The sequence below is a fragment of the Peromyscus leucopus genome, chromosome 10, assembly GCF_004664715.2.
Source record: "Peromyscus leucopus breed LL Stock chromosome 10, UCI_PerLeu_2.1, whole genome shotgun sequence".
In the NCBI taxonomy this organism is placed as follows: domain Eukaryota; kingdom Metazoa; phylum Chordata; class Mammalia; order Rodentia; family Cricetidae; genus Peromyscus; species Peromyscus leucopus.
The window spans coordinates 32,370,710-32,385,325 of record NC_051071.1 but is presented as its reverse complement, the minus strand read 5'-3'; the positions used below and the strand labels follow the sequence as shown (position 1 = coordinate 32,385,325).

Sequence of the window (14,616 nt, the reverse complement as noted above, 5' to 3'; positions counted from 1 at the left end):
CAATCTCCATGGCCCTCCAGTGCTCTTGGTCCTCTTTGTCCCCAGTCAGCCCAAGCTCTCCTCGGCCTTTGACCTTCACAGGTGCCATAAGCTGCTGCTGAGTCATCAGGTCTCAGTACACACTCTCCAGGAAGCCTTCCCAAACGGAGGCAGGTGTATTAGATGCTTTGGTGGTTGCGGTGACAAAAACAAGAATAGGAAGGTTGGTGTGAGCTTATGGCTTGAAAGTCTTGTCCACCATGGCAAAGACGATATGGAGGAAGCATGAGGCAGCTGTTCCTCTTGCTTCTTCAGTCAGGAAGTGTAGAGCAAAGAGAGCTAGCATTCAGTTCACATTCTTTTCATTTAGACTGGGATCCCAACCCATAGCATGACGCTATACGCATTTAGGGTGGATCTTGCTACTCCAATTAGAAAATCTCCGATCTAGAAAATCCCCCACAAACATGCCCAGTAGCTTGTCTTCTAGATGATTTTAGAGTCAAAATTAACCATTACAGTAGATCTCCAAGTTGTACACTCTCCTAGATGCCAGCAGATCTCCTGAAACAAGACAGATCTCAGAGGCTTAGAAATGAACTACACAGCCACCAAACACAACTTTGGAGTTTCTTCTGGGCTTCCTTCCCACTAGATCAGGTGGTTGCTAAGGGTGTGGTCAGTAACAATTGATTTTTCTTTTCTCTTTGTATCCTGGAATTCAACTTGAAGTCCTGAAGTGCTTGTGAAACAAATGAATGCCTGACACCCTCAGTTTACTCCAAGTATCCATTTTTTTTTGCCCCTGAGAACTGGAGTTATTCCCACAAGCCAGATCTAAACTATAGATGTGAAAGTGGCCCATGAAATGCTGGTCTTGCATTGCCTCGGGGTTGCCTCCCTTATCTCTGACCGTGTTGGGCTTCCCCACATTCTTTTACCCGTGTGCCCTGCATTTTCTTTCATGCAGCCTGCAGGTGCAAAGTTCAAAAACAGTTACTGTGTAGCAGACCTTCACCTCCTTCTTGCTTGTAAAACAAAATGAGACCCTCCTCCCAACCACAACCATCCCTTTACAAAGATTATTGCTAATTTTTTCAAAGACGTGTTTATTTTTTTATTTATATGTGTTTATGGAGCCTGTGGAGGTCAAAGAGGGCATCAGATTCCCTGGGGCTGGAGGTATAAGGTGACTGTGAGTCATCCAAAGTGGTGTCTGGTGTGTGAACTCAGATTCTCTCAAGCACTCTTAACCACTGAGCCATCTCTCTTGCCCTAAGGATTGTTTTTGACAATAAATATGATACATACACATGGAGCAAAATGATAGATGTAGAAAATAATTTTTCCTTCCTTAGCCTCTTCTTATGTTAATGAACAAATAAGACATATTTACATATATATACACATATAAACATATACATGCGCATCCACACATATATAGACAGATCATTATGTCACAAAAGCATAGTATGTTCTCTTTGTTACTTGGATTTCTTCCCATGCTGCTTACATTGGCAGTATTCAGTAAGTTGACTGCTGAACCAAAATCTTTTCAATGGTCTCTGATATTTTAGTACACCACAGTTTGCTTAACTAGACCTGTACTCATGGGCACTTAGGTGATCTACATCTCTGTTACTACATTAAACATTACAGTATACATGCTTGTGTTAAAATATTTTTCTATATCCAAGTGTATGCATTCTCCAGATCATAGACTTTGTGGGTCAAAGGGCATGAAGTATAAATATAATTTTGGAAGATATTGCCAGCCAAAAAGATTGTACCAAGTGACATGCACGCTGTGTCTAGAATGTGGGTTTCCCGACATTCACATGAGTAAAACTGTTATTTTCAATGTCTTCCTTTCTTGTAATTAATCCTCAGTGATTTGAGGAAACGTTGGCTTTTAGTTCCTCTTTCTGTTAATATAATAAACATGGGAGAGAATGAACCCAGAAAGAGCCTGTAACCCTTGACTTCTGCTAATTCACTTGGTTTGTGAGTACTCTGTTTGCATTTTATCTTTCTGAAAGATGGCCACAGTATCTGACACTGACACAACATACTTAGAGAAGAAAAGTACATCTGCACAAAAACTATCTCTTCCACCCATAGCATACTGTTGTATATATGACTGGGGCTTGGTTCCCTTCATCTTTTCATCTTTTCAACATGTCCCCATGTTGCATCTAATCAAATTGAAGTGGGGCCTGATGGGAGAGAATCTACACACCTAAAATGGACACAGTCTTGTTATGATGGACTTATTTGGATATAGTTAACACACTGAGACTCAAAGCATAGCATATTACAGTATTCATTCATTTATTGGACAAATATTGAGGACCCACCACATGCAAAGCACTATGTTAGGTGCTGAGAGCCCAGAAAAGGAGCTTTGATCACTGTGTCACACAGTGAAAAACACAGTATTTGTGGTCAGGTAGGAGGGCTGGACCTTTCCAGCAGATTATAAATCTGCTCTGAAGCGCAGATGCCTCTTTTGTATTATGAGATTAATCTTGGGACTCTGTACAATTTGTTCCCTAGGTACTACCTCCAACATGAGTTCAAAGAGTAAGCTCGAATGCTGCAGCAGCTGGGTAGTTGGCACGAGGGATGCCAGTAAGTCCCAGCAGCTTTAAGAGAAGCTTAGAGAAGACAAGCTACTACCTTAGGCTGTGGATAGCAAGCAAAGCTTGTAGAATAGGAGGGCATCTAAACACAGCCTCAAGCAATGGAGTGGATCTGAGGATGCCTTGGGGATGGACAGAGGAGTTACTCATGCAGGCCTTACACAATACTCATCAACATTTTGATATCTCTCTATTTAGCATTTTTTAACTATGAAGCCAGAGGATCATGAAGTCTGCTGTTAAACTGTGTCCCCTAGAAATGACAGCAAAGCAAATACTCATGATACTGAAACAATATGGCTGCCTAAACAAGACTGAACAACAACAGCATAGATAGACATGATGTCATGGAAAGAGGAAATCTCATGGGGCTCTATCTCCAGACAAAGAACTACAGGCAGCTAAGGACTGTCGAGAGAGGGAGAGTTAATTTTCCCCAGGGAGGAACTCCCTACCTGGCTATACAATACAAAGCAGTCAGCCCAAAATCATATGCATGCAAACAACACTAAATAAACTCAGCATGTTGTACTTATATATTGTTTGTGTGTTTGTGTATAAAACAACAACAACAACAATAATAATAAAGAAGCTGTGAGTTTGGGAAGGAGTGCAGGGTGGTGGGAAGAGTTGGAGGGAGGAGAGGGAGGATATGATATAATTATATTTCAATTAAAAAAGGGATTAGGGATTTAGCTCAGTGGGAGAGTGCTTGCCTAGCAAGCACAAGGCCCTGGGTTCTGTCCTCAGCTCCAGAAAATTAAAAATAAATAAATAAAATTTTAAAAAATAATAAAAATAAGATAAAAATAAAAAGTGAAAAGTAGTAATGATATGTTCTTTAACTATACATATTTCTGAATGTGTGTGCTGCACATATAGTCCCTACCGGGCATGATTCCCCTCTGAAACAGAAGAACCCAGGTTCACTCATCAGTAGCTCCTTGAACATGAGTGCCCTATACAGTCTCTGCACCTTCCAGGCTGGCTGTAAAAACATGCACATGAAGAGCAGATACACCTCCTGGGTTAAGTTTCCAGAACTGGGTGGCGCCTCTCACCGGTCCTCTCACTGGCAGGTTCCTCCTCTAGGACAGGGCCATTGCTTGCCTTGGTTCACAAACCATCACAAGAACACTGCGCCCCCAGTACCAAGACAGTGCCCAGCATGTGACTGCTGCCTGGGCAATACCTGTGGGAGAAAGTCCTCTCTCACTGCCTAGCTGATGGCACTGGGCTGAGCATTAGTCCACAAATCCAAGTTCTTCCTCAGTTCTCCGTCTGCAGTCCATCTAATGACAAACACCTGCTGCTGTTCATCTGCTGAAAGTAAAGCAGAGGGATGGAGAGAGAAGGTGGAGATGCTACAACCAGCTGCATAATTATCAGCTTTTTCTCCTTCAACAATGATTGCCAGCCTCTTAGAGAGTCGAACTCCTTGCGAACCATAAAGCCAAAGCAGAAACATTTTATGAATGGTGGGTCATAGGCAAGACACCAGAGACCTTGAGTGGACAAGCTGACTGTGTCCTTGAAGAGGATTTATGGTCCAAAGTGAACACTTCTGAGGATATTCTTGGGTTGTGGCTCCTGGCAGCTGTGAGGAGATCTTTGTGACCTAGGAAAGCTCAGAGCTGATCGTTTTGCTTGGTAGGGATCTGTCTCAGCATGCTTTGTGCATCTTTGTATCAGGAGGACCATGAAGAGACGCTGAGCTTCACAAACAACAGGAAAGCCTCTTTACTGACCCTATCAGGTCACAACCTTGGCTTTTATTTCTAGCAGACTCAAGAGGACTGCCAATGTTTCTCCTCCCACATCCTGGAACTGAGTAAGGCCCAATCTTCCAGGCACTGTTTTTTTTTTTTTTCCCTAGATTTTTAATGAAACAAGGGTAAACAGGACTTGACATGATGCCTCAAAATATTTCCAATTCACTGCTCTTCCTTGTAGGATGTCTGTTTATTTGATATGAGTAGAGCTTAAAGTGCATGAAAGCCAATGTAGCCACTTCCTGGGCAAGCACTAACCTCAGTCTACGTAATTCAGTGACATTTCAGTTCCCTTCTCTCCACATCCTCTCCCTAGGCCCTTGTTCTCCCGAACCTTCAGATGACCCCTGAGATGTACTGCCTGTCTTGACAAGTTTTATGGTTTTCCCTTATGGGCAGCAAGATCTTGTCATGTGCGCTCATGCTTACCCTATACTTCCAGAATTCTTGAAAAGATGAACTTGTTCTATGTATTTGGGTGTTTTGCCTGCACATATGTGTTTGTAGTGCCTGGGGAGGCCAGAAAGCAGTGTCAGATGCCCTGGAACTGGAGTTACAGACAGCTGTGAGCTACCATGTCGGTGCTGAGAACTGAACCCCAGGCCTCTAGAAGAGTGAGTGCTTTTAGCTCCTGAGCCATCTCTCCAACACTCATCCTGGATTTCTGGAAGTTTCCCCTCTTCCACAAGTCTGTGGATGGACACCAAAGCAGTCTTTGTTTCAATTATGTCCCTAGGGACTAGACAGTCACAGGTATCTAGCAGGCACTACAAAACCATTAACAAATATACTTCATTGCAACATTATTTCCCCTTTCTGTTTACTTACTCACCCTATTATTCATTAGCTATTTATTGAGTGTTTACTCTATCATATGAGCTGTTTTAAGTACCAGGTATCCAAAAACCAAAAATATTTAGTCCTGTAGTCTAATAGAGGCAAATATGTCATAGATGCACTCAAAAGTAAGCCATATATAACACAGGCAAGGCAGTGATGAGAGTCAGAAGACCAACTGAACAGGGGATGGAATATGGAATTGGAAGATTGGGCCTAGAGGACTGAGGAAGGTCTCACAGGGAAGGTAGTATTGGGTAATGATCTGGACAAGGTGAAGAAGCCACGTAACACAGACATACAGAGCAGGCAAAAGGTCAGAAGTCAGAAGAAAGCCGGGTGTGCTGAAGGAGCAGCAAGAGGCAACTAGAGGACCCTGGTGCCAGGATCCAGGGAAGAAGAGTGGAGCCAAGAACAGGGATGCCACTGCCTGTGTGTTGGCAGTGAGTGGCAAGCAGAGGAGTGGCACCTACTGACTTAGAGTTTATTAGAATCCTTACTGAAAAGCAACAGAAATAGAGCCAGAAGCAGAAGCAGCTAGATCATTTAAGAGTCCGTGGTGTCTGGATCTCGACAAGAGACGATGATGTCTAGAACTGGGTTAGCTTTAGCAGATTAGATTAAATTCTGGATGTGGCTACAAAGACTGGCTGCTGGTATAGACAGTAGTGTCAAAGGCAACCATGATTTGGGCTTGAGCAGCTGGGAGGATAGCGATGATGTGAGCAGCTGGGATGATAAAGATGTTGTTTGCTGAGTTGAGAAAGACTGAAAAAGGAAATTCTATTTGGTGACCAAGTTTGGGAAGCCCATGACTTCCACAAGTAAAAATGTTGAGACCACAAACACTTATGCTAGGCTTTACAAATATTAACTCGTTCAGTTCCATAACAAGTTCAAAAGACAGGCAGTGCTTGTGGATCGGAGTGAGGTCATGAGAGAAAGACTGACTCACCAGTAGCTGGTTGAGGAGGAGAACTGGGATTTAAACCCATGGTATGGACACAGAGTGCCTGTTTCTCTACACTATGCCACCTTGTGGCTGAGCACAGTGAGGTCTCACACACACATGCACACACCTGGAGCTTCGTTCTAACAACTAAAATCCTAGCATTACCTTTCAACCCATTTCTGCATCTATCACTCGGTCAATGGCTAGAGTGTGATGGATATGTTAAATATGAGCAAATCTTATAGCCTGCCCTTGGAATTGGAGCCCCAAGTGGATTGTGGGTAAGGGAATATTCCCTGGAGGAAAATCAAGTTATGGACACTAGAAAAAGGTGCTCTGATGCTGAATATCATAAAGAGCAGACTCATCATTGTCAAGTGTAGCCCCCTCATGGCACATATGATAAGTTTAAACATTAGTCATTCTGTACATGCATGCACAACCCACTTTGAACACCAATGTGTGCCAGTGTTTTTCTCAACCGATTCTCTTATAAGATGTTTACTTCATTTCTGGGGAAGTAAGTATTTATGCTTTCCATTCTTACATTCATCACCAAAGGTTGAAGGTCAAATATCTTAGCTGGAGAATTCTGGAATAATATCATTTGGAAGCAAATTCAAAACAAAACAAAAATGAAATAAACATCATGAGAAAGTCCCAAATGGAATTCATTTGAAGACTTTGACCCTAAATATCAGTCACTGGTGTTTAAACTCTCATTTCAACCATGAACTTCCTTTTAAAGCAGGTTTTTATATTCACAACAAAAATAAGCAGCAAATAGGATTCTTACACATTCCTTTATCCTTCCACCCATGTGAGCTCCACCCATGCCCCCCATTTCCCCCACCTATGAGAGCTCCACCCATGCCCTCCCACCCATGCCCCCCACCTGTGTGAGTTCCACCCATGCAAGCCCCTGCTAGATTAATATTCATTATCACTTTATCTGAAATTAGAATTATCTAAGAAACATGCCTCTCGATGTATCTGTGAGAGTTTCCAGAAAGATCTAATGGAAGAGAGAAGACTCACTCTGAGTGTGGGTGGCACCATCCATAGCCTGGATGGAGTCTGGAACTGAATTAAAAGGGAAAAAGAAGGGGGAAAAAGGAAAAAAAAAGGGAAAGGGAAAAATCAGAGAAAACGAGTCTGCGAATCCACATCTGTCTCTCCCATTTTTCAGACTGTGAAGGTAGTGTGACCAGCTGCCTCACACTCCTGTGCTTACATCTTCCACCCACGGTGACCAGATTCCTTCCCAAGCCCTGAGTCAAAATGAGCCTCTCCTTGCTTTAATTGCTTTTGTCAGAGCAACGAGAGAAGTCCCTAAAACCCTGACATCAACATTGTCCACAAAAGTGGCCGGATATGTTAATGAGCTGTCATGAATACATTATAATCACCCCAAGTCTACTGTTTATACTCGGGCTCCGTCCTGCCACCCTGCATTCTATGGGTTTGCACAGAGGTGTAATAATGTGTACCTAACATTTGTGCACTCCACCTAACCATGCTGCCTCCTCTCATCTCAGGGAACCGTTGTTTTTCTTGATAATTTTCTCTTTTCTGTAATATTACAGTTGAGGTTGTACAATAGGTTGCCTTTTTAATTTTTTTATTTGATTTCCCTCATGTGTATGAATATTTTGCCTACATGTATGTCTGTGGGCCATTTAGATGCTTAATACTCATGGAGGCCAGAAGATGGGGTCAGATTCCCTTGGAACTGGAGTTACAGTGAGTTGTGAGCCGCCATGTGGGTTGCTGGGACTCCAGGCCAGCCCCCAGGAAGAGCAGCTAGTACTCTTTAACTAACTGCTAAGCCATCTCTCCAGCCCCAGCAGGCTGTCTTTATAGATAGGTTTCTTGCTCAGAGCTATGCTCTGAGCTCCCTTTTGTCTTATCCCATCCCACCTTTGACTTTTTATGACTGAAGAATGCATTTCTTTCTGGCATTGTTTGGATATACCACAGCTTATTTTTCCATCATCCATGGTAGGAAATCTTGGTTATTTCTTTTCTCCTGAGACTAAAATTTTATCAACATAATAAATTATAAAATCCTGCTTATTTTTATTAAGTAGTCAGTAATCAAAGTAAAACTTAACTGAAAGACCCTAACCCTTCAGGCTTACACCCCCAAGCCCCAGGAGAATAAGGAACTAAAAAGAAAACTAGTTCTAAGGGCCACCTGACTCAATCATTACTCAACCTCCCCTGTAACAATGTAACAATGTAAAAAGATTTCTGTTAAGAGATGTGCTCAACTGTGACTGGGATAGTTGCAAGTGTTCCAGGAAGGACCACTGTGACCTTTGTGTAAACTCCACTCCCACCCTGATACCCCCCTTGAGATTTCAGGAAGAATGTACATGCAGAAGTGACTGTACCCACTCTGTGATCAGACCATGATCTTGTGAAATGAAATTGTATGGAAATTGTAATCTTATGGCTTTTGTGGGTTTTTCCTTTAAAAGCCCCCCAAGGGGCTACAGTAAGATGCGGCTCTTGCTATTAGGAGCAGAGTTTGCCCATCTGTACAGTCGCTTCAATAAAAACCTCATGCTGTTGCATCAACTGGACTGGAGTCTGGGTTCTTGGGGCACCCACTCGAGACCCTAAACTTTTGGTGTCCAACATAACTTGTATATTAAAAAGATACACCTTCTTAAGCAAGGACAGGCTCTGCAGACAATTTTTTTCAAGTTGTAATAACAACTTTGAGTTCATACATAACTGGAAAAATAATAATATGAAGGAAAAATTTATGTGACTTCACTCAGAAATAAATAATATTAATGTTAATATTTTGGTGTAAAATGTAATTTCTGGAAATTTAGGTCTTAGCATTCTAAGTTAATATTATAAATGTTTTACTTTCTATCTAAATGTCCCTCATAAATAGAACTTTTCATTGTGAATGATCCTGTGTGGTTATTTATTTAATCACCATCTTGTTTTCGAATATTCCCAGTCTTTTGCTGTACTATAGTTACATCCTAAATATAGCTTCCAGAAACTAACCCCCTATAGTTTTCTTACAGTAATTTTCTGGAATCTTAATAAAAATGTTATTTTGTTGTTAGAAGAAAGGAGACAAAACTTAGAAGGAATTAGGAATTTTAAAATGTTCAAACCTTTACTTATTAAAAAATCATGCAGAAAAGAAGACATAGCTTGATTTAAGGCACATTAATTACAAGAGCATAAGGATATGGCTCAGTGTTACCGCGCTTGCCTGCCAAGCCTGAGGGTCCGAATTTGACCCCCACCACTGAACAAAGAAACAGTTAAGAATCTAAAAGTCAGGGAATGTTGAGGATATAGTGAAATTGGTAGAGTACCTGCCCACCATGCAAAAAGCCCTGGGTTTGATTCCTAGTACCACATAAAACAGGATATGGTGGTGCACACCTGTAACCTCAGCACTCAGCAGACAGAGACAGGAAGACCAGGAGTTCAAGGTCATCCTCAACTACATAGTAAGTTTAAGGCTACCTTGGACCACGTAAGAACTTGTCTCAAAATATGAAACAAACAAACAAACAAACCCACAGAAACATTATTGTTTCTGTTTTCAATTTTTTGTTTATTGCATATGCTTTAATTTTCATTTATTCCATATAGCAATGTAATGCACCTCTTTTCCAAAATAATGGGAAATAACACCCATGATCCCTGCAGCATTAGTCACAATTGTAAAGAAGCACAATTGATGTGAACATCAGTGAATGAAGGACTAGAGAAATTGAGGTACATGTATACAATGGAACACTATTTAACCACAAAAAAGGAAATACTGCTGTTTTTACCAGCACGAAATAACGTAGAGGACATTATGCAAGTGAGATATGCCAGGCAAATACTTTATGATCTCAGTTACTTGGAGAATCTAAAAATCATTGAAGTCAAAGAGGTAGAGAGTGGGATAGGGGCTATCAGGAGCTGGGGGGTGGGGGTGTTGGGAAATGTTGGTCAAAAGGAGCCGACTTTGACTTATGATATGAACATATGTTGAACACGGGTGCTGGTAGGCTCACTGATAATTTTGTTTCGATAATCACGCACAGTGTGTGCTGAGTCAGCACTTTGCACACCTCAAGTATATCCAGTCTTTGTCTACTAAGTATTTTGTAATAGAATAAATTTTTAAAAATAGCTAGTCAATGCTGGGGCTATAGCTCAGTGATGGGGGCTTGTCTTGCATGCAAAGCCTTGGGTCTAATCCCCACAACCACAAGAAAAAGGGGAAATGCACAACATTACACAAAACAGAGTAAAAACCACCATAATTGAAGGACCTTGCGACAATCACATTCATGCTTATTTCTCTCTCTCTCTCTCTCTCTCTCTCTCTCTCTCTCTCTCTCTCTGTGTGTGTGTGTGTGTGTGTGTGTGTGTGTGTGTGTGTGTGGAGAGAGAGAGAGATGCTTACATACAGGTATACACGTGTTAGAGTTAAATTCTTGTCCTGGATATATAGCCTAGTGATAGAGCACTTGCTTAGCATTTACAAGGTGCTGGTTCAAATTCCCAGTACCATACATGTGTGCACCCACCTACGTGCATGCAAGCATATACGCATTATTAGAACTTCCTGAAGGAGTAAGCTTTAGTGTCCTTGTAAAGACAGGGGATCATCTTGTTCAGTTAAAGTCCTGATTTAAAAAAAAAAGTCTGAGGTGGTCTAAGTGTAATTACAAAGGTTGGAAGGCAGAGAAGAGAGATATGGGGGTTAATAAGTTAGTAAATTATGTTAAAACTTTACTTCAAATCCCATCATGAGCACCATGATTGCTCACAACTCAACTAATCCAGAAGCAGCAAATGATTCTAGGGGATTGCCCTCCCTTCCTGACCTACTGGGACCCTATGCTCACGTCACATAATCCCACAACCTTTATCTGTGCCCGTGTAGGTTCAAAACCACTAGCTAAGCCTGAATCCCTCATATCTCCTTTCTTAAAACGTTGAACATAACTCTGGTCCATTAGACGTTTGTCAGCTGCCCTCTTCCTTACTGCCGGAAGTTGTATAATCATGTCCCTGTACCTGGTCTTTTTATTGCAGATATCCCACGACCTCAAGAGCTTGAATTTAATCACCACAACCAGTGGAACTGGTTGGTGTTTAACCTTGAGCCCAGAGTAACGCACAGAAGATCATGTTGGTAAGGTGGCTTCCCTTCACACCATGGGTTCATTGGCTGGACTATAAATGAAATGGACAAAAACAGATTAACAAGTCCCAGAAAAATATGTAACCTGAAGAAAGAGCAGATGGTTAAAGTTTATGTAACACATCCTCATTACAGAAAAAGATGGGGGCGTGAGGCTCCTGGGGAAGTGGCAGTTACCTAAGGCAGTACGTTAGGAGAGGGGAGGAAGTATGCCCTGATCGCCTGCCTTGCAAATAAGTCTCTCAGAAAGAAAGGTTGATCTGGGCATCGCCCTCTACTTGACCCAGAGTTTACCCTTGTACATTTCCTTTACAGATATATGTCTTCACAAAAGGCAAGCTTGTCAGAGCTACTACTAGATCTGCAGTTTCTCACAATAACCAGCCCCAAATATGCCAATTATATTTTGGGGTATTATATTTGGTCTCCTATGATCATATTTAAGGGTGATGGGTCCTGAGTACGAGTAACTGAGCACTGTGGGAAAAAACAATCGGCAGACCACTGCGCACAGAAAAGCTTGGTCTTTGTTGTATTGAGAAACTACCTTCTGTGGGGCAGGGTGTTGATTTATAATAATAATCTGGTGGATTTACAAAGTGCACACAAGAGCACACACAGACTTGCATAAAAATGGACTTAGTCAGCTTGAGTGCTATGTGGCCACCAACAGTGACTGAATTCACCACTTAGTTTTTCTCTTTGAGATTGCTTGCTTACAGTAAAGTTGTCCAGTTTATTGATAGCCAACAGAGGGTTCCAACAAAGAACCACTCTTGTTTTTACAGCTGGATGACTCCTGACATAAATATTGTGAAAAATTTCCATGTCAGCACAGAGCAACTTCTAGGATACATTAATAAGAAGAAAAACAAGGGACAGAGGTTTGTGCTGAATTCCTTCTTCTTTATGTAGGCAAAGATGAAGAGCAAAAAGGTGTGTTCATATCTGCTTATATTTTTCCCAAAGAAACCCCGGAGAGGCCGTGTGGATCTTTAAACAAGTGGTAACCAGGGTACATATCAGAAGAGGTAATGAAAGTGAGGCTCCAGGCTGGCTGTGGCCTCCCCAACTCATGCTGAAAGTTACTTGCCACTTAAAGAATATGAGGTGAGACTTTTAGGGTGCGGTGATGTCATGGGAGTCAGTAGAGGCTGTTACTGTGGGAGTTAGTTACAGTCCAGTGTGCTCCTGATAAAAGAGAGAGAAAGAGAGATATTGACTTCTCCTCTGTCTGCATATACTGATTTGTCCCTTCTGCTACGTCATGACATAACCGAAGTCGCCACCAGAAGCTGATACAGTGTTCTCGACTTTCCCAGCCACCAGAAACATGAGCCGCATAATTTATTATTCTTTTGGTATGCTAGGTTTTTTTTTTCATTTTTATATGGTTTTTGTCTTTTAACTGTATGTACATCTTAGCTTTCCAAAAATAACATTAAAGATCACCAGATGTAATCTAAGCAAATCTATTTGTTTATACCATACAATAACAACGGGTTATTGAAAACCAGCTTTTGCTTCCTGTCACTTGGCAAGCTTGTAAACATCCACCATTGAAGAGTTCATAGACCTGCAGCGGAGAAGATTCCCTCTGGATCGAGTGTGATCTCTTCCTGGTATTCACAACACAGTGATAGCTGCTTCCTTCCTCTCGGGATTCTGGCTTCTGTTGCCACCCCGGAGGCCCAACCCAGAACACAGCAGAAAAGAGCTGATGCAGACACCTCTTACAAGGCTGTTTGACTTCCTAAACAGGGCCACCAACTGTGGAGCAAGTGTCCAAATACCTGAACTATGGGGGACGTCTCTCATCTAAACCACCATAATTATCAGTCCATGTAATTGGAAGTGACGCTCAACAAAAGCACAAAATGTTTACTAATTTTGAAGTCCAAGAGGATTTTCTGCTGTTACATGTCTTACCAGTCGTGTTAAGCATACTTTATGGCATTGGAACAAATCTGGCAGGTCTTGATGCAAATTTTTGTGCTCCTAGAACCGATGGCTTGAAACAAGTTCTCTAAGAACACTCGACTTCATACAAACCGCTTGCTAAGACTGAATGTAAAATCTGAAGTGTACAATTAGGCAATGGCATTTGCTATTTGCTCAGGCACTATAATTTTCAGTAGAAAGCCCAAACCTCTGTGCTCTGTGATCTGTATGTATTCCAAAAGGCCCCTTTATGCACTCTATGTCTGTACCTTAAATGACCAAGTCTGGTGTATTTTTGAACCCACCTTCCTTGTTAATAATTGGTTCGTGGGAAACCTCCTGTGAAGAGTCTGTTTGTGTGTGTGTGTGTGTGTGTGTGTGTGTGTGTGTGTGTGTGTGTCTACCTCATCTGTGCTCTAGAGTCAGACGCCCTGGTGGCTGGTCCTCTGACCTTCTCTCTCACCCTCTTTCTGTCTCAGGAACAGCAACTGTCAGGTGTGGGCTCCATTGTCATAGAGCTCTGCAGCAGAAATAGGTTCAGCTGCCTTGTGATAAAGGTACCATGGGCTGCTCTGGCTTCCTGCTCTGAGTGACTCACTCCCCCATTGTCTCCCCCAGGGGACTTACTGTCCGTCATAAGGTTTGTTTCTGAAAACATACAGCTGACCACAATTTCATCTTACTTAAGAACTAAAGGGGATTTCCTGAGGAAGGGCTGGGGGAAGGGCATCCCCAAGCCTAGAGACACTGCTCCCTGACTTGCCCCCGTGATGGCAGCCTAGCCAAGGGTGCTGACAGGAAGTATAATTTCCTGTGTGTTGGCTGGGGGCAAAGCAGCAGCAGCAGCGAGCCCTTGCACCTCCACTGGACTCTGCTTACTTTCCTCATGTAGGAAATGGGACCCAGCCAACTAAGCTCCTCATTCTCTTAGGCTGCAGGTCAGCAACCACTTTGTGGACAGGAAATGAGTAATTAGTGTCAATGGCTTCCCAGTTTCTGTGCATCTCATCCACACTGCCATCGTAGCAGAAGCATTATTAAATGATGCAAAAGGAAGGAGTGTGCCTGCATTCCAATCAAACTGTGTTCAGGGACTCTTAAAGACCATAGACTGGTGTTCTTTATACACTTTTTTCAGACATTTCTAGATGTAAAAACCCATTCACAGGCTAAAGGGATGCCTCACTGAGTAAAGGTGCTTGTCACCAAGCCTGATGACCTTAGTTTAATCCCTAAAACCCACATGGTAGAAAAAGAGAATAGACTCCCAAACGTTGTCCTCGGACCTCCACAAGCATGTCACACACA

At 42.2% G+C, this 14,616-nt stretch overlaps 1 long non-coding RNA gene across 1 annotated transcript in view; it reads left to right on the top strand.

Moving 5' to 3' along the window:
• Nucleotides 1-14,340, top strand: part of LOC119088643 — a 49,812-nt gene extending 35,472 nt beyond the window's left edge. The window contains exons 2-3 of the long non-coding RNA XR_005092327.1: nt 11,259-11,358; nt 12,156-14,340. This is a non-coding gene — a long non-coding RNA (uncharacterized LOC119088643). The remainder of the gene's footprint in view (nt 1-11,258; nt 11,359-12,155) is intronic.
• Nucleotides 14,341-14,616: the final 276 nt, after the last annotated feature.